Source organism: Camelus dromedarius, chromosome 2, assembly GCF_036321535.1.
Source record: "Camelus dromedarius isolate mCamDro1 chromosome 2, mCamDro1.pat, whole genome shotgun sequence".
Lineage (NCBI taxonomy): Eukaryota > Metazoa > Chordata > Mammalia > Artiodactyla > Camelidae > Camelus > Camelus dromedarius.
Genome location: NC_087437.1, coordinates 39,856,291 through 39,877,572, shown reverse-complemented (window position 1 = coordinate 39,877,572; position 21,282 = coordinate 39,856,291). Strand labels below are relative to the sequence as shown.

At 38.2% G+C, this 21,282-nt stretch overlaps 1 protein-coding gene across 8 annotated transcripts in view; it reads left to right on the top strand.

Annotated features, from left to right (window-relative positions):
- The window catches only part of MECOM (MDS1 and EVI1 complex locus), a 528,509-nt gene that overhangs the window by 225,084 nt on the left and 282,143 nt on the right, over nucleotides 1-21,282 (top strand). Inside the window, exon 1 of one of the 8 annotated variants that reach the window (XM_064492621.1) lies at nucleotides 3,908-3,925. The exons of the other annotated variants lie outside the window; for them this stretch is intronic. The gene's annotated coding sequence lies outside the window, so the exon portion shown is untranslated. Of the gene's footprint in view, nucleotides 1-3,907; nucleotides 3,926-21,282 lie in introns of those variants that run through there. 8 annotated transcript variants of the gene reach the window in all.

The window sequence follows — 21,282 nt, the reverse complement described above, 5'->3', positions numbered from 1 at the left end:
TTTTTGCCTGCTTAGCGAGTACAGGTGTCAGTGGCATCTAGCAGCGTCTCCGCCTGCCTTGAAGAACACAAGTTCCCATTAGCCTCCCAGCCCCAGGGGTCTCTGGCCTGCTTCCTAGAACCCACCACCTTTGGCGTATCCCCTGCTGAGCTCAGGACCAGCTTTTCCCAGAGTTGTCACGAATCTTTCTGTGGTCACTGTTGTTCCTATGACTTCATTGTAGCGCTATACTTTTTAAAAGATAACCTGGTTTTATTTCTTTTCTAAAGCAATTTGGAGAAAGCATAGAGCTTTTAAAGTCACTGGTGTTTCCTTGACCACAAATACAACCTAAAAATAAATGCTCAATAGTAGACAGTATTTCTGGAGCTGAAATTCAATAGTCATTGATCTGAACCATTAAAACTTTTAAAAGAGAAAATCTCTGACCCAAACTGAGAGGTTGTTCCAGTCCTTTGAAAAGCCAGTGGTGTGTTTGCAGGCAAATGAAGATCAGTGACATTCTTATATACTTTGGTTACATCACATTGTTGAGATCATAATGTTCCTAAAGTTCTTCACACCCAACTCAAACTTTTCCCTTTTGCCTTCCTTTTAAAGTCAAACATTATCACAATTTATAGTTAAAAAGGGATTTTTACTGGGGATTGATGAGACATTGGCATTTTCCTTCATTTTCTTTGGAAGATGTTTATTTTTCTTGTCAGCTGCAAGGGAAGAAACCTGCTGTGAAAACTGATATATCCCAGCCATCAGGGGCACTTGTCTGGTATTACTTTGATGCTCTACTTGTGGCATTACCAAAGGATGTCACGAATGCTAAGTGAGAAACATAGGGCACATCATCTTATTTTTTGTGGCAAACAATTTGGGTTTTTTAAGAGTAAGATCATGGTAACCAAAATAACCCAATGAAATTCTTTAGCATAAATATTTATGTAAGATATGGATGGCACATCTAGCTTTGAAACTTTTGGGTACTTGAGGACTTTAGCAGAAGGCATTGTTCCTGTATTAGAAATCCTGTCTGCGGTGACAACATGTAATATGGGACACTGGAGCCCTGTCACAGTGGAGATGTCAGGGAACCAGGCACATGCTTCCTCCATGGTGTCTTCATATCATCAGGAGGGGAACTCACAGGGTGATGCTGCCCTTGTGTTTTAACCAGCACACAGAATGAATTCGAGATTCAGTGATGTTCTTTACAGAAGGATTTTTCTATAGCATGAAATATCTAACAAGGAGAATTGCAAGAAAGTCATTTTTATAAACATTCCTGCTTGTGGTTAGTTTGGGATCTGGATTCTTTGGAGAGCAATATCTTTCCTTTTGGTTTTATGACCATCTTTTTCTTAATGCTTAGAAAGAAAAGAGCTTTGCCAAACATATTTTTTTTTCTGGCACTAGTGTCTTCTGGAAAATGAAAATGGAAATGGCCCAGTTTCTCTTACTAAAGTCTTCAGATATTTATATGTAGTTTAATGGTTTCATCCTGAAAAAATAAAGCACCTTTCCAAATTTTTAAAAGGGTACAAATGAAAATTTACTAGGTTACTGTCACTTGAAGTCGAACTTCTATGGTGACACACACACACACAGACACATATATGTAAACGCATATTTTCACACAGAGATGGACAAGACAGCTAAAATGAGTAGAGGAGGACAGGCAGACGGTATGCCTGCAGTTCATTTCTGGCACTGATTTAATCTAAAGGAAAGACTAAGCACTTCATGTTTTTGTTGATGGCAGGTTAAATCCTTTTAATTTTTGCTAATAATTGGAAAATTCTGTGGAAGATAAAATAATTGACAGTGTTTTGCATTGACAATTATTTTATCCTGAAATAACTATTTGGTGAGTTCATGGAAAACATTTAAAGAACCCTAAAATAATCCAAATATAGTCAAAGGAGATACTAGGCTCTGTTTTGAGAGGGTACAGTGGATGGGACTGGTTTAACCTAGTTTGTGGTGAGATATTTATTCACTCCTAGGCACCACTGCACAACTCACTTAACTCCTTAAATGTGGAAGAGAAGTGCCAAATGATGTTTCTTATTTGTCCAGCACTTTTCTTCTCTTCTCTGACAACAAGTATTACTCATGCTCTGTGTTACAGAAACCATGGGGTCTCTGTCTCTTGGGGGAAAAGTTGAGACATTCTCACTGGCCTCCCTTACTGCCCTTCCTCATAAGCAGGCATCAGTGTACAAAGGACACAATAAATGAGAGCAGGTCTCGTAAGCTGCCAAAGGCCACGTCAATGAGATTCCAAAACAAAAGTTGGCCTTTATTCTATCCCACTGTCACATCCAAGAAGGGATCGCTGATGGACGACAAATGTTTGATATTTTAAAAACGACCAGACAAAAGCCCTGTCTTTTCTCCATGAGGTTCTCCAAAAGTATTAGGAAACAAATGAATGCAAATATAATTCAAGTTAAAGTACTATTTTTAGCATACTGGTTTTGTCACATCTTTTTTTCTGATAGCCATTCTTTGGGTAATTTTTGCGCTAAGCCATTTTGGATTTCGTCTGACATGTTGATGGCAGAGTGGTGTGTCTTCTGTGCATGGAAAATAAACGTGGAAAATGACTTATTGTTGCTGAATGAAAGCTCTTCAGTTTCTGAATTCTAAGGCAAATTAGGCCTCAGATTTCATTTCTGTAGCTGTAGTATCAGTGAGTGATAAAAACGAGAATGTCTGCATCTGCCTATGTCCATGCGTATCAGAAAAGGGAATTTTATTTTTGCAAGAACAAAGTTAAGTAGTTTAGAAAACTCCCATTATTTCTACTTCTCTGACTTTAAGTTACTTTCCTCCAAGTGGTTTTACAATTATTATCATCAGCTCAGCTGCAGTGGGATGGATGTTCTTCTATCTCATAAACCCAAGGAGAAATTGTTAGCTAATTCAAATGGTATTTGCCATAGTCAGTGAAGAAAATTGCCCATTAAAGTGCTGCTAAAATCATGAGAGTACAGTTATGAGGGTTAAAAACATGTGGTTGAAAAGACATCCTTGCAATGCATCTGTTTGGAAAGCAAATATATTTAAAACGAGATAAGTGAAAAATAAAATATTGCATCACACAGAGCTATTCAGTTTAAAGCAGGTGGGATCTTGAATCATAGGTAGCATGGGTGGAAGGTATTACAAAATATACCCACATGTGGTGTGGAGCTGGTTAGATTTTTTTCAAACAATTACTACCAACCACTGTGCCAACCACACTGTGAAAATCCTGCCAACTTGCCACATGATTTTACGCAGAGAACAAAGTGATTCTTCTTTGCGAATATGGAAAACACAAGCAGAATTAAAAAGAATCATTTCTGAATTCCTGAAGGGATGTAGATTAGGGAATTGAGATGGTTTCTTTTTGGTTTTGTCAAGTTGGTACCTGAGATAAGGTAAACCAGCAACAGACAATTGGCAGTTACTGAGAAAAAGCTGAAAAGGACATGAACCCGATTCCTCAGCCTCGGCCCCACAGGTTGGTGAGATGGTATTTCTCCAACTTTATAAATGAGCTGGCCATGGCCCAGAGAGCTTGGGTGACTCTTACACTAACTACTATATAGCTAACATATGGTAGAGAGGGAGGTCATCCTCGCATTATCTCTTAAGCACATCTGAAACTACGCTATTCAGTTCTGGCCTGTGAGATTATTATTTAATATATGGGGACATTGCATTTCTTAAGCAGGGGTCAAAGCACCACGTTACAAGGAGACTGGGATTGCCAACCTGCCTTTGTTGAATATGACTCCTTCCCTATTTTAGGTATCACTGAAGACATTTTATCTACTCTATTTCTTTTAATTGTTATAGAATCCCCTTAAAAAGTGTTATTTTCCTGTTTTGACAGATGCCTACAGACCTGAGGCTCAACCTGGTTAATTACTTGCCCGAGGTCAGTGCCCAGGATTAAAAACTCACCCTGTTTGTGTCTGTAGTTCCTACTACGTTTATTATCTCTGAAATCTTCATAGGAAGGGAGAATAAAGCATAGGGCTGTGGTTGATCATTTAAAATTGTCTATTATCTGACTAGAGAAAGACCTTTAGAACACATGCAAGGGAAAGGAAAGCACCGAGCACCTCCATTTTGGGGATCCTGAGCCACTTTCTCAGTGAGGACTCCGAAGCCTTGCTCTGTTGTTTTACTTGTTAGAGGTTTTCCTTTATTGCGTATTAATTCCTTGTCCCTGTGGTATGAGAAATTTAAGGAGCAGGAAAGGGCTGTCTGGCTCAGTGGGACTGGCTTGCTATTTAGTCTGGCTGTTTCCTACCTCGCACGTCGATTGATTATCCTGCCTATCGTGTGTTGACATATTTTGCTTGCTGTACTGATTATACGCTGGGAGTGCTAATTCTTTTATTGGGTTAGAGTTCAAAGGTGCTCATCTGTCAGCAAAGTCTCTCATTTCATGGCATGCTCAGCCTCCTCTCATATCTGTCATTTTTATACTGTTCTCAGAGGTTTTCCTCTGATTTCTGGTCCGAGTTCAGTAAGAAAGACCTTGAAGGAGTTTCCTTTGTAGTGGGCTATTTTGTACGGTTTTTGGAGACAGATTCTGCTCTTTGAAGATATGCAGAATATTGGCATTTCACAGACTCTGACTGAAGCAATGGAAATCTCACTATATCCTGCTCTTTGATTTTAACAACTCTGTTGGTGTAGATCTCCAAATCTTGGACTTTTATCAAACATGGTAAATCTCTGAGACCAATAAATGAAGAGATCCAAACTTGGGCTTTGCAGTCAGTATCACAGCATCCTGGCTAACCATAAGGAAATGGAATCCTGGGAAGAAGAGTCCAAGGAGTGGAGATTCATATACATAGAACAATACAAAAAGCTCACCTAATGTCCAAATGTCTTTTTCATCACATCTGTAGAAATTATAATGTAGGTATGTAGATATTTGTATATATATGTATGTATATGTATACTCATAATTTTGAACTGGAATCATAAGTAGAAATACCCTCCAATGTCATTATTTTGGTTATGATGAGATATTTTACAATTAGTTTGAGGTTTTTGAGATATAAATAGCTTGCCCTTCTTGACAAGATTTCCAATATATCAAGAATATGTTTTGTGGTAGCTTGTATTTCAATTTCTATTTTTCTTACATGTTGCATTTTGAAGTTGATCAGAATAATAAAAACAAGTGTCATAGTAATGATAGATTATAAAAATGATCTTTGTGAATTGGTAAGATAATCAGTGATGACTAGCTTTTGTTCTAAATGCTTACGGTGTATGAACAAATTAGTCTTCAGTTTTTATACAAACATGGATAAGCCCTGATTTAGAGAATTAGCTGGAGTTGACTTTTAAGCGACTGGGCCATGTGTCCAGAGGGGTGTAAAGCGAAACCATAACAGTCCCTTGTTGGAAAAGAAAGGAACGTGGGAGTTATTGCCACATTTTACTGAGTTTATTGGTCTTTTGATAGCTTGGGAACTGTAAATGACAGGAGGTGATGGAACTACTGGAATAACATGGAAAGAGAATGGCCTGGGAACATTATGCCTGGGTCCAAGAAGAGTGGGTGTACTGGCAGACCATGGGTTTGACACATACACTCTCTGAGTCTTAGTTTTTTACCTGTCCAGTGTCATTTTCACCTATTTATACAGAAGGGTTTTTGGTGGAGATTAAACAAGATAATGATATAAAATGCGTGACATTGTGTCAGTGTGGCACGTAGTGGATATTCAGTGAAAAAGAAAACTTTATTGCTCCTCATCTTCTCATTGGCCTTCTCCAAGCCAACACAATGCCAACTTCATAATATCTTCATCAACCTTCAGTAGCATTTCTCAGTTTATATGCATGTGGTGCTATGCTGATTATGGCACAAAGCAAGCTATACAGATGTGGCTCTTTCCAGGAATTTACTTCCACAATCACACAGAGATTGATGGATTCATAGAATATGAGCTAGAAGGGACCCTGGGGGCTCTCTGCATTCAGTAATTTTACAGACGAGGAAATAGATTCCCAGAGAGATGAAAAGACTTGCTTAGAATTTCCCAGTTCATTAGTGGCAGTGCCAGGGACAGAGTCCGGGATTGTAGAAGCCTAGTCCATTGTTCTTATTTATCTATCCTTCTTGTTTAGGAAATAAAGGTTATGGTTGTATATTCTAAGAGCAGTTTGTCCGGAAGAACTATTTCAAAATATTACAGTCTTTAAAGATGCACAGCTAGTCACACACACACACATCACCTAAGTGCATGTATGAAGTGAGTAAACATGATTGCAGTGTAAAAGTACGGTTGGTGGTGCCAAACTATGGCCCGGAAAGTCTTCTCAATCTAACCCATAATCTTCACCATTTTCCACATACCTCTTCCGATGATCTGATAAGGAAGTTTTCTTATTCTTATGCAAAGTACTCTGTAAACACAACTTCAACACATTCTCCCTACTTTTGTCCAGAGTCATTTCCATAAGCTTCGAGAAATTTTAGAGCCACCCCTAAGAAGTATGACTAAACTTTTTGTAATTTATTTATGCAGATTTTGAGAGAGTTAAGAATTCAAGAGGTAGGATATTTTGGGGGTGGAGGAGAGTTAGTTAGAAGGGCACTGAAAATTGGATCATAGTAAGCATTAAAAATGACCCAAAGGTTATATTCTTTGCTGCAAGTGCACCAGCTATAGTTCTAAATATGGATGATTTGTGGAGTTCTGTAGAGATATAGGGTACTACTTATTTTGCCTATATTGATCTGGAACATTCCAAGAGGCCAACAACAGTCGCTGAACCCTTGTTCGGCAAGGCCCAGAGTTTCTCTCCACTGCATAAGCCGTAACCTTACATGGTGAAAAAATGATCTCAGACAAAACCCCCCAAACATAATTAAATTTATTAGTACTATACTTTTCTTTCTTTGTAGCTTTCATTATTACAACATATACAATTGAATTATGCATGTCTAACTCTAGTCATGTTCCTATTAATCTGTTATGAGCAAATTCTGTAATTGTGCTTTTACCTTATAGAATGATATCCCTCATAGACCTTTGAGATTTAAGAAACATATAAAAAGATACAGAGGCAGAGACAGAAACAGCAGTGAGAGACAGAGAGAGAAGAGACTAGACAATAGAGAACAAACCCTTCTGACCATATTGTCTAGCAGAGCAAGAGAACGTTAGGAAAGCTGTGACCTGAAAGCGTTCGTAAACTGTTATCTCCCCCTGGGAGAAGCTGGAGTGGCCATTCCACTGTGCTATAACTCTGAGTGTTCATTAAAAATTCATTCAAGGCTAAATCATATCACTGAACAATGAGTATGGAGGCCCAGATCTATGTGTCAAAGACAGGAGGCCGTATCAGGGCCAGGTTCTTTATGGAGTGGGGTCTGTGTCAGGCAGACAAGGAGAATGGGAGGTTTCCTTGGAGGCTTTTGTCAAGCTCTGGGCTTCTTCTGGGGGCTCGATTAGAATAATCAGCGGCCTTGGGAAATTCACACGGTTTTGGTGGGGCTGTGATCCATCATCATCCATCATACTTGTGCGCTGGGTGACGGAGGAGCCAAATACCAGGCCGGCGGGGTGGCCAGAGCCCTGCTCTGCATGGAGCTCTCTGGTCTGGGGCAGGGCTCCAGGAAGCCGGGCAGTGGGAGGGGAGGGGGTCCTGCAAGAGAACCAGCCCCTCAGATTGGCCTGCACTTGGAGGGCTTCCCCCGCCAGCAGCCCCCCAACCCCAGGCAGCAGTCTAGGAACGGGAAGTAAGCTGTACAGCACTCTGGAAGATTTGTGGCTTGTTTGCTTTGGATTTCCTCAGCTTAATTTGGGTTTTGCTGGGTTTGTTTGGAGTTTATTTCTAATTTATTTTGAGTTTGTGTTTGTTTGCAGGCTTAAACAATTTTGAAGAAAAAACTTTCTGGAGTTTTTGTTATTTGACTTTCTTTCTGTGTGCATTTGCATTGCTAGGAAGGATTGGGTTTTGTCATATCGAAGAAGGAAAACGACTGTGTTGTGGGGCGGGTGTGTGTGTGTGTGTGTGTGTGTGTTTTGGGCGGAGACAACCAATAAAACCCTCACTATATATTTCTTGTATACTTAGCAACTTTTTTTTTTCAAGCTCTCTAACCCAGGAAGAAATCTGATTTTTGATTATTTTGAAAAAATGTTTCAAAACTCCAGAATTAGGAGAATTCTGTATGGTTCTATAGAAAAGCATTTATTACAATATGATCTCAGAGGCAGTTTGCTAGAGAGCCCTGCGGAAGATTCGGTTGCTCAGTAATAACTAATTTGGTCTCTCAGTTCCCAAGCAAAGTACTTCAGCAGCCAAGAATGTAAATTCTTACCCATTTTCCAATTTGGTTTTTCTCAGGAAACCAGGGAGAGAGTCAAATCTAGGTGAATGTACACCTTATTACTAATTATACAATATAATCAGAAATCTCAATTTCATGGTATGAGTTAAGAAAATGTACTTAAAATTTACCTTCTGTTTCAGAGGGTTAATAGAATTACTAACTCTCGAAAGCAAAACAAAAAAAGAAATAGCCCTTTTTTTTGGATCTCTGTCTTAATCACTCTGTCTTACGTAAATTAATATAGAATCCTTGCTATCTTGTTTTTATTTTACTTTATATTATTTGATTCACTTTTGATGGCCCTCAAATGGTATACACATGCCCTCCCTTAAAAAGTTTACTGCCGTTTTCTTTTGGATGATGCAAAGAAGTCCATGAAACAAATGGGTGTCTCCTAGTTCATTCTTCCTCCTTTTATACTTATTGAAATGAAAATCCAAAGCAGAATACCTAGAAGTATATTGCAGCTTGACAGGATATGCTTTGTGTGCCTATGAAAAAATAAGAGTAGTGAAAAAGGAAGTAGAAAGATATATGTCTGTGCTCGTGATGCTCTTCTACTGGTGTCTGTTGTACCCATAGCAGTGAGGCTCCTGGGATGGTGGACCTAAATTAAAATAATCACAAATAATGTCAAACAATAATAAATAAAACCCAACTCCCACCCTCACCCTGTTTTCCCTTTTCTTTTCTTTTTTTTTTTTCACTAAGAAAATATACAAGTAAATAATATCAAACAGTTCAGCCACTTCTGGGGAAGGAGGCCCCTGGGCTGAGGGACATGTGGACTGAGGACCCCCTTCCCATATGCGTGGGGTTTTGGAGTTCTGGGTGCAGAGTGAGCAGTGAAGGGCACTGGATGGAGAATGTTGATTTGCAGGATTTCCTGTCTATTCACTTACTGGTTTTTCAAAATTATCTTACTAAATTAGATTTATTGACTTTAAAGTATTTTTTTCTCAAAGGTCTCAAATGTGGGGGCAAAATTATATCCAAGCTGAACTTTGCCTAATACATTTCTATCAAAACCATTGAAATAAGGAGTTGTTTTGAAGCCTTTCCCAAGGAATTCCATCTCAAGCAACCTTGAGCAAGGAAGGGGTTATGTATCTGTCAAGCACCTTGTGAAGCCAAGTACCTGAGCTAGGATTACCAGGATACATGGAACAACTTAGAGTGTAGGAACGTAAGAGTAATCAACATTTAAAAGTAGAGCTACTAATTTGAAGGAATGAGGCTACTTACAGTACCCACATTCCTTAAGAGTCTGCCAGACCTAATGAAGATATCTTTGAATGCCTTACCTAGCATTTTCTCTATTTGTACTTGCAAGAATGACAATTTTTCTCCTGTCCCTGTGCTGATCTTGTGATCTTCATGGAATCTGCCATCAAGGGAGTAGCCCCGTGTTTCTACAGCACCTCATTCTCTGGGTACCCGGAATTCTCTTGTTGCCTCCTGACTGCCCAGGGCTCCTACTCCACTGTTTGGTATTCCAGCCTTTGTCTTCTCATCCCCTATGCGTGTCCATCCCTCAGCGTGCAGACTCTACTTACTCATGATGTAGTATACTGGCTCACTGGGGTTGTTTTATCCCCCACTTCCCCACTTCCTCACCAAATTCTCCTAATTTTACTCCCAAATCTCTCTTTCTTACTCTTCATCCTCCACTATCACTGTCATTTTAAAAAACCCTTTGTGGTCCCTCCCATGGACTACTGAAATCCCTTCTGACTGGCTCACCTGCCTTCTATGTCATCCTTCTTAAATGTCTCCTGTTCTTTGAGTCAGAGTGATCATCCTAAAACACAGCTCTGATCTTTTCATTCTCTTCCCTGAGACTCTTCACCAGCACACTATTCATAACAGGAGAAAGGGCCAACACTAGATCATGGCACAGGGGTCTTCGACCGTTTGGCTCCTTATTGCTTCTGCCTTCACATCTCTATCTACCTTCTTTCCCACTATACATCAGGTGACACTGAGAAACCCTTAGTCTAATGCTCATACTAAGCTGGGTGTACTTTAAAATATGCTCCTTCTTCTTCCTGGAATGGTTTTTCTTCCCTTGTCTTTTCTCTGGGAAACTCCTTTGAAGCCATCTTCATTCTTTAACACTCTTCTTAGATGTCACCATCCCCAGGAAGCTTTTCCTAACCTTTCTCACCCTCAGAATGAGTTCCTTTCTCTTCTGTACCTCGTTTGTAGTTTGTTGATCATGGGTACTGTGTTTTATTTGCACAGTTTCCTTTTCTACTGGACTGTGGTTCTTTGAGGCCAGGAATGAGGTCCGTCATTTGGGCTTCTAGAGTGCAAACTCAGTGTCTGTGTGGCCCATAGCCGATTTTTAAATGCATTTCAAATGAGCAAACTGTAACTGGTCAAGGGGAGTCTTGGAGACGGTTTTGTCTTAACCCAAAGGAATAGTGCTTAGTTGGGGAGAATTTCAGATATGAGAGCAGGTTGGGTCAGGAAAGTATTTTTTGGGGTGGGAGACCCAGCTTCAGACAGGCCTTGGTCTACCGCCTCCACGGGAGCTAAGGGGAGGGAGTGCGTGGGCATCACGTGTTGTCTGGGGTATGGCAGAGTGGAGACATCAGTGCTGATGGTACCCAGATCCCCACACTTAACAGCAGACCCCATAGGTTATTAAAGCTGAGAGCCTATCTGGGAAGATTAGCTGGAGGAAGTGCTTTAGCCACGGAGCAAACAGGCAGTCGCTTGATTAGTGCCTCAGACATGGTATGGCACTGTGGTGTTGGGTTTCCCTCCGAACCATTACCAGGATATTTGAGATCTGGAGCTTCGGTTCTAACCTGACCTTGCATTTGATTTCTGAATCTGTACGTCAGAAATGGGCCTTGCTTGCTTCTCTCAAACTGCATTTCCCAGCAGTGAGTTTTATAGCCTCGGTTTTTGGATGTTTGCAAGGGAGGTTGAGAATTCACCCATATGGTGTTTGTTTGGATGGGGTATCCTAAATAGCTCCTTGTACTGGGATAACACGGTAGCAAATATATCTTTAGAGTAATGTGTTTTAAATCAAAAGGGCTCCATATTTTCCCCTGTGTTCAAATGTGACATTCTTGATCACTCCAGACCCACCTGTCTGAGAACACAGGAATCAAAAACAGGAGTCACTCTCAAATTTCACCTCTATTTAATCCATCACAGGAATATACTGGCTTTTCACTGTATATATATAAAAAACCGCACTACGACATTTAAACAAAGTGACACAGATCATCAGCAGATCAACCGGGAATGATGGCTCAATCAAACAAATGTATGTTGAGAATTTCCACAGGGCTGCTCTTGCAGCAGCCAAGCCAAATTTGTTTAGTATACATGAGTTAGCTGCTTAGGAACATTCGCTATGCTGCACGCCAGATGATGACTTCTTTACGTAAACACTCATTTAGCAGCATATACCCATCCGTGAAAGTGTTGGCATGATTTTGATCTATTCTCTTGGACTCCTGAAATTATGACTTCATTCCACTGGCCGCCAAGTACCAAACCCACACATGCACCATTTAGGATAAAAAAAAATAAAGGAGATGGGCAAGCTATACACTTATTTCAAAATGTAATATAACCATCCAGAAGGTAGGAGAAACTCCATAAAATTGACAGGCCATTTCACTTTTCTGACAAGCAATAAAGCAAGCATCATTAAAATGGATGTCAAATTACAGAGTAGGGAAGCAGCAGGGAAAATACTTACCTTGTTCTTGGTATTTGAAATAGAATGTGGCATATTTATCCTACCTCTGTCTAAACTTGGAGGCATTCCTTTTTGAGGTAGAGGGTTGGGGGGCTCATTTATTAAATTAGAATTTCAGAATCAGATCCCATAAGTAAGAACACTTGGGTTCTTCAGAAAAGGGCATTTAAAAATTTGTCTTATTAATTCTTATATTTGAACACTGTACTTATATTTTTTAAAGTATCACTTCAAGAATAGAAGACTTTATTGAGCAGTCCTTAAGCCCAGAACAAAAGAACCAAGTGTTTATTAAAAAAACACAGAAACAAACCCCAAAATTGTCTGGTAGAATTTTCAAACTCCCTGCTTACTCTCCCTGGCTATTGTGAAATCCAGCTTGTGTTGTGCAAGGTCAGCTCAATGCTCTCGTTTATTAACCAAAAGCTTCTCTTTCTGATTCTTTTCAGCAAGGGAATTCTCAATTTAGGGGGGTATTTTTGAACAGAAAGCTTGAGAATTTCCTTTTTGGGACCGAGGGGTAATTGTCTGAAATTTGTTGGAAGAGATCATTGTTTCCAAACTTTAACCTCCTCAGAAGAGCACTTGGCAACTATCACTTGCTTGAGCAACTATTCTAAATAATCAATAGTTTAGAACCCTCTGAAAAATACCTCTTTTCCAGAGGTGGCAGTGACTTCTGTGGATAACAGCTTTCTTTAAAATCTGCTTAAGATTCAGAGCTGAGTGAGCTACAAAGCACAGGTTTTAAAAATGAAACTTATCATAATTAGCATTTTCTAAAGTTGGTTCGATTTGAGAGTGAACATCTACTATCTTCACAGCACTGGAGGGAGGATCTAAAGATAATTGAGACATAGCACTTGCCCTCAAGTAGCTGAAAATCAAAATGGGGAAATAGACATGAAAACAACTAGCTATAACAGCAGCCGGGTACATAACAGAGGAATGTATTCTGATGTACATTTTATATTCTCTGGGATCCAAAAAGGAAGGAGCTCACTCTGGTTGGGGAGGTGGAGGACGTGTAGATTGGGAACCCTGAGCAGATGAGGTGACATCTAAATTGGATCGGCAAGAGTCTCAGTGCATAAATCTTAAGTGCTGCCTCCTCTGTGAGGCCTTCCCTATCTAAAGTAGTCACTGATCCCCATGTTGCTGTTTCATTTTCTCCACAGCCCCTAAGACTCTCTCAGATTCTCCGTCTATGTATTGGTCCCTTTCTCCCGCTCTCCACCAGGTTATAAGGTTCTCGAGATTAGGGGCATTGCTGGTTTTGCTCACTGCTCCATCCCTAGCTCTCAGAACAAGGGTAGGCCCTCACTAGGGAGCAGCATGATGGAGAGTGAGGGAAGGGCATTTGAGATCAGAAGGTTGTCAAGGAAAACAACACAGAGTAACCAAATTCTACAGGATGTTCACAGACATGAAATAAATCATTGTGGCTAGATTAAAGGATGTAAAGGCATAAGCTGGGCAAATTGGTTATGACCAATCATGAAAGAACTTTCCGAGCGCTCCCTGACCAATCTTCAAAAAGAAAACAGATGCGCTCTGACTCCCCGAGGTCGTTCGAAAATGAATGTCAGTCTTGACCCAGGATATAACTTTCTTGGCAGAATGATATACCTTCAGCAGCATATACTCATCCATGAAAACAACTGTATTATATGTTCTTCAATCCCTTTATCCAAGTTTTAAAATGGGATAGAGGGAATTTTTACTTTTTTAAATTGTTAATGTGTCCCCAAATGTGGATAAATTGGAGGCCATCATTAAATCCATAGAGAAAACACTGATGTAAATGTACAAAGAGCTTTAGTGACTTGAGTTTGGGACAGAATAATCTCAGGGCAAGTGGGGATTTGTTGTAAACAAAAGATTTTGTTTAAATGTAAATAAAAGATAAGAATAATAACCTTCCTGTTCCCACAAGTACATTTTGCATAGTCCCAAGAATACTGTTCATCAAAGCAGCTCCCAGGTAGTGGGATGAACCAGAAGCTTTCAAAGTGTTGATTGATCACTCTTTGCTAGCAGTTCACTAGGATTACACAGCCACTCCAAAATCAACAGCCTGGAAGAAAACGATACGAGGCTTGGAACAAAGGCTGGAATGTTAGGTTAGCAACTGCCTTACACTGCAGTAAATTGTCAATTAATATTCATAAATGTCTAGAGGCTTGATCTGGTCAGAGTACAGAATGAATCGCATATATGACAAATCAATTTCCTACCCTCAAAGGAACCCTGGCTACTTCTTACTTTTGCATAATAGAACTTTGAGAGAACTCTGGGTGGGTTTGCCTGTATTCTGACCTACTGAGCACCTTAAAAGTCTTGGGAATGTTATCAGGGTAGTGTGATGTATGTACAGCCCCGGGAGTACCTGTCTCCATCTTCATCCATCAGCTGAGACTTAGGAGGTGTTTTTGGAGGTTCACCAATTACTCTGTAGTAATGGAAGAACAGCAAGAAAGTTCTTCATGTTGTTTTATCATATTCTTTAATCTTTCAAGGCACGTGTTCTTTTTGAAGTGTTGAAACGAGATGTTTGTGGGAAGAACTGAATTATCCTACCCAAGAGATAGGGAAAGAGATAAACTAATCTCATGGCTTTTTCTTCTCTACATTTTGGGCTAAAATCATGGAAAAAGTTTATCATTTCCCATTATCAAATACATTGCTCATTGTTCTTTGGCCAATAATGCCTCTTTCAAATAAAAACCTTCCTCTAACCTTACTCAGGCCAGGTTGTTTCCAGCATCATCACAGAGAGTCCTGGCAGGGGAGTGTTCTGGAAGGAACTCATCTTTTTGTACTGTGTCAGTGACCACATTGATTTTTTAAAAAAGTATAGTCAGTTTCTGGTATACAGCATAATGTCCCAGTCATGCATTTATATGTATGTGTATATATATATTCATTTTCATATTCTTTTTCATTAAATGTTGTTACAAGATAATGAATATAGTTTCCTGTGCTATACAGAAGAAATTTGTTTTTTATCTATTTTTATCTATAGTGGTTAACATTTGCAAATCTCAAACTACCAAATTTATCTCTTCCCACCCTCTTGCCCCAGTAACCATAAGGTTGTTTATTATGTTTGTGAGTCTGTTTCTTTTGTAGATGAGTTCATTAGTGTCCTCTTCTTTCTTTTCTTTTTTTTTTTTTTTTTAGATTTCACATATGAGTGATATTGTATGGTATTTTTCTTTCTCTTTCTGGCTTACTTCACTTTGAATGACGATCTCCAGGTCCATCTGTGTTGCTGCAAATGGAATTATTTTATTCCTTTTTTTATCACTGAGTAGTATTCCATTGTATAACTATACCACAACTTCCTTATCCAGTCATCTGTCGATGGACATTTAGGCTGCTTCCATGTCTTGGCTATTGTAAATAGTGCTGCTATGAACATTGGGGTGCATGTATCTTTTCAAATTAGAGTTCCCTCCAGATATATGCCTAAGAGTGGGATTGCTGGAATGAACACATTGATCTTTCTTTACATTTGGTTTCACCAGTGTTTATTCAGAGATTTATTGATGGGGAAGTGGTACAGAATGAATTGTTCATGAACCATTTCATTACTTTTTGTTATCTGAATGCAGGTAGATGGACTTCTGGCATTCATAGCTTCCTCTAAAATTTACAGAAGATGCTCAAATGCATTATTTCTTCTGATTCTTATCAGATCAAGTTTGTGTCACAAGTGTTTTAAAAACCAGTGTTGTCTAATAGAAATATAAATGAGAGCCTTATATTAATTAAAAATTTTCTGATAGCCACATTAAGACAGGTAAAAAGAAACAGGGAGAATTAATTTTACTAAAATATCTTATCTAACCCATGCTATCCCAAATTGTATTATTTCAGTATGTAATCAATAAACAAAAATTATCAACTAGATGTTTTATAATTTTTGTACCAAGTTTTCAAAGTCCAGTGTATATTTTTAAGCTTACAGCACATCTTAATTTGGAATAGTCACATTTCAAATGCTCAATTGTCACATGTGTCTAGTGGCTAACATATTGGGCAAATATCAGATATGGATGAAGAAATTGAGGTTCAGACAGATTGACTTTCCCAGGGTCACATAAGTAGTTATGTGAACTAGAACACCATATGGTCTTCTGGTTTAAAAGGGAATTGGCTTGGGGTTTACAGTTTATCTGAATTTACTTGTGATATTGTGGGTTGAAGCACTAGACTAGGAAGCTGGAGATGTTATGAAGAATGATCCCATCATATAAATAAGGCTTCTTTTTTGCTAGTTCTAGAAATGCCATAGAGTTCGTATTTTTCAAAATAAGCTCCAAATGAAATTTGGATGCAAAGCCTGATTTGAGGTAGCTGTTGTAGTCTCTGAACTCTTTGAAGGCTCGTTTCTGTATTTATCCATTCCTATATTTATTCACTTAAGTATTTATTGAACATTTACTATGTGCCAGACACTATGCTTGGTGCTGCAGATACATCAGTGAGCAAAGCAGATATAGTCCCTACCCTGGGGAAACCTACATTCTATAACCTACAAAGTACGGCTGGTTCATAGCAGACACTGCAATAAAAGCTGGTAGAATCAATTACTTGGCAATATTTGATATTGGTTTACCAATGTTCCTTCCTGGAGGACTCAGTAAAAATCTTGAGGAAAGGATAGAAATATGGTTTACCCATACAGAATCTTTTTGTTTGTCTATTTTCATTCTTTCAATAACAAATCTATTTGAAGAGGCTGCAATGTAAAGAAGACATGGGACAAATTTGAACTGATTCCATTAAAATTCATCTATTAGCACCTTAAGCATTTGGAGTGTGTGTGTGTGTGTGTGTGTGCATGTGTGTGTGTGTATAAGCATGTGTAGATTCAGCATACACTTTCTCTTCCTTCAGTGGGTCATTTTTACTGTATCCTTCAACAGACTGAGGGCACAATTTGTGTGATGCCTTTTGCACATTTATCCGAGACTTTCTCAGTTTAGAGAAGGAAAAAAAGGTACTACCACTAATTCAAGTACAATTGGTTTGTTTTGTCTGACATTTTTGAGTCATCAAATACAGACCAAATTATTATTATGACCTAGAACATTTTACTGAGGGGATTCCCACAGTAAATTAGGCCCATGCTCCCTGCCCTCATCACTTTATAGTCCAGAAGAATCCTGGTGGAGGTGTGCTTTAATAACCTTTCCTACTTCGGCTCACCAGAATTTGGGGTGTGCCAGTTGCCTGGTCCTCTTATGACTTGCCACATATTTACACAAAGTTATTGTTTGTTCCTTTTTTATATGTGTTCTGACTTGATGTAAATAATGCTGGGTTTGGGAAGAATTTATAATGCAGTTCTTTTCTACCTGGAAGAAAGAGTCTGCTCAGCTTTTTTTTTTTTTTTTTTAGCCAAGTATTTTCATTTGACCCTTTTAAGCTGGCTAAACTTTGAAGAAAAATGCAGATATACTCTACTGTTTGAAATGGTGTGGAGATTTAGGAGTGTTAATTTAAAAATTCATAAATCCTTTGCACTATGCAAATTAATGACCTGTACCTTTTTTTCCAGGTGACTTATTTTGACTTAACTATGTCCAAATAAATGTGTTTATTTAGGAGAGCTCAGTGCTACCCAAAGCTGACATATTAAGCATCTTCTATGGCTCATAATATGTACGAGAGATGTGGACCACCCTCTGTTTTCTCATTATGCCAAATAATGGAAAGTGGAAATCACTCTAATCCTTTCTTCTGTGTCTGCTGTACCTCTGCAAATATGATAAACTCAATCCAATTAAAAGTCATTACCTTTCCAAGGCTCAGCCGCAGTCTATAACCTTTTGTTTCACAATCCTCTTGATTATCTGACTTCATCACAGATAGAATTTTTAGCCATCTTCCACTTCAGTTTTCTCTTAAAAAACAGGAAAATCGCTTTTAGTGTTGATTATTGTAGTTCTTGTTTTCTGTACCATTCACTTGACTCTATTCAGTGCAGCTTTATAGTATAAAAGTTCATTCATCCTGGGCATTTGTCTTATCTCCCTGACTAGTTTGTAAATCCTTTGAAATCAGCGATTTCACTTTAGTCTTTTTTGTGACCTCCCCATGGTGCTTTGCACATAGACATCTTGTTGACTAAATGATTAACGGTTTGTGGCATATATTGGATCATAGTTGCTAAGATTTAATAGTGGTGATGAGTATTAAAAAGTTGAGTGAGGTAGATATAGTAAGACAGCAACAAGAGCAACAAAAACGACAAAAATGAAAACAACACAAGGCTTGTTAACTTATTGTGTAATTATTTTATATGCTTCTCTCCTGCCCCCAGTGGACTTTCTTAACATCGTATACTTTTGATAGAATTATAACATTTCCAATTTTTCCTCTCAGGCAGTCATAGTTTATGTAGGTTTACATGGATTGATCCACAATATATCTGAATCAGCAAGCATCTTAGATGTTTAGAAGAGTAAACTGATACCTTCCTGGTTTCTTTAGCTCTAAGATTCTGCAATGCTATGAAAAGTGGATATTTCAATCACTTATTTCACCAATTAAGCATTATGATGCTAAAAGATTTTATTTAACTTAACTGTATTTAATAACTCAACTACTGACAGTTATATTTAATACCTATAATGTATTAAAATCAGTTTTTTAAAGAAGATTTATTGAAATCAATCCATTAAATGTTCAGCAAAAGCATAAAACAGAATCAGTGAGATTTTGCTAATTCTGGAGAATAATACCCGGATCTAAGGAGGAGTCGTTTTATATAATGTTGATATAAATAGGCAGCACATTATTTGATGTATGTACTAAAAAACATGAAGTTACAAATGTTGGCGTTCCTTTTTTTATGAAGCACTTTGATAAATAGATTCTTTTTTGAGATTTTTTTCTTTTACCACATAAATATAGCTCCCAAAATTTAGTTTGCTACTTTTGCTTTTGGTTAAGTTTCTTTGATTATCATAGGTATATGTGGGTATTATTTGGGAAAGGACTGTTATCTGTTGAGTAGTGTGGGACACCAGAAAATGGTGGCACCACCATTTTCTCTGACAACTCTTGCTTTAGATTGGAGGCTCCAGAGTGATCTGGCCAGTCTCTACTCTGAATACAGCACTGTTCTGAGGTCAACCAGAACTATCTCTGGTCTGTTTGGCACAAATTTCAATTCAAACTGGATGATAAATGTTGTGGTTTGGGCCATTTATAGGCTGGTGGGAGTTTCATTGGCATCACAGCAGTCCCACCTGGTTCACAGTAGAGCTTTTATTCAGTGAAGCAGACCAAGCAGAAATACATTTTTACTAGTTACATGACAGGGAAACCATCCACTTCTCCGTGGTTTTCTCTTGGCTTATTTTGTAATGGAAATGTGGGCAATGCTGTTTTAGAACCTGTTGGTTTCATCATTTTATGAGTTATTTAGAAGCGGTGAGAGTAAATCATCCCTATTTTGATCCTTATGTTACTGTGAAGAACCTGGTGATACTCAGAAATAAATGTGAATGACAACTGCATTTCCACCAAGAACTGAAATAAGAGTTTTATCCTTTTTTCCCATTTTTAAATTGAGGTATACATGACATATAACAGTAAGTTAATTTCAGGTATACTAATTTGATATTTGTATATTTTCAGAATGGTCACCACAGTAAGTCTAGCTAATATTGTCATCATACATAATTATAATCTTTTTTGTAATGAGAACTTTTATGATTTACTCTCCTAGTAACTTTCAAATATGCAATAGAGTATTCTTTACTATAGTCACCATACTGTACATTATATTGCCATGACTTAACTTATTTTATAACTGAAAGTCTGTGCCTTTTGACTCCCTTCACCCATTTCACCTACTTCTCTAAGACTGGCATACCCAACTGCAGTTACTTATATGCAACTCTTCATAATCATCATTCTTCCTAACCTCATCTGAGATCTTATTTTATTGCATTATCATATACCTGTTACCATCTCTGTATTCACTATTAAATTCTAAGCCTCTTGAGGTCAGAAATTTGACCTTATTCAAGTCTATACCTAGCCATAGCAACTCTCACACTTCCAGGTACAAGACAGTGCCAAGTCAATGTTTTGGAATGGGTAAATGAATAGTCTGAAAAGTAGCATCTTGGGCAAAGACGATCACCACAACACTCCAATCATCTAATTCCTTTTTTAATGCTAGAAAAAAATTTAAATCTGGTACTATTGTAGTCTATCTACCCACAAAATTTCAATTGGAATATGCATTTGAAACATTCACACAAAACTGGTAAAGTCTGGGATATCTGTTTAATCCTTCACTTTCCTAGTCTGGAGCCCACCAAAGATTTTGAAAGTCAAATGTATATTTATTCCACAGAGGAAACTATATCAACCAGCGCAAAAGTTTACTGGCACTAGCTGGTGATATAATGGGTAGTTTAAATCCTGCTAACTGCAAATAATTTTTCAACAGTGTTTATGATTGTGGTAGAGTTTAGTAAGGCAGAAGTACAGATAACATAAATATTTCGACAAAAGCTGATTGTACTGGAGCCATAAATAAATTAGACCCAGTTTGTAAATAAATTTAGTTTTTGCCAGCAAACATTTATAATCCTCTCTTGCCACAAACGATAGTAATTTATATAGAAGAGGTCCTGAATGCCTTTCTTTAAAAGTCAGTTCTCATTAGGAGGCAGTGCCTGGTGCCCATCAAGTGTCTTAGGCTGTGTGACTCAATTAGACATGAAGGATACTATACAGACCACCTAATGCTACTAGTTATTGTACATGTTGATAATGACAATTTCCAGAGACCATACATAGTTTGGTAGTCTATGAAGTTGTCATATTATATCATTCCCTTAAATACCTAGCTTGTGTTACCACTTAGCAATGTTGAAACTACCCCCTCTCAAACCATAAGTGCTATTTAGTATATGTATACACATATGCATGGCACATCTGTTCATATTTTTCTGAAAACCTTTTTTATCAAAGTGTATAATGTTTTCTCAAATTAAAAAAAAAAACCCTTCCTTGATGTTTTTCAATGACATTCCATCCATCCCCATGGTTCTGAATGACTTTATGTTTAATATGATGTAGTGTTGGGAAACTCAATATGGGGGCCTTTAGAGCTGGAAATGGGGGCAGAAAATTGCACTCCTTGGAACCATCTTAACTT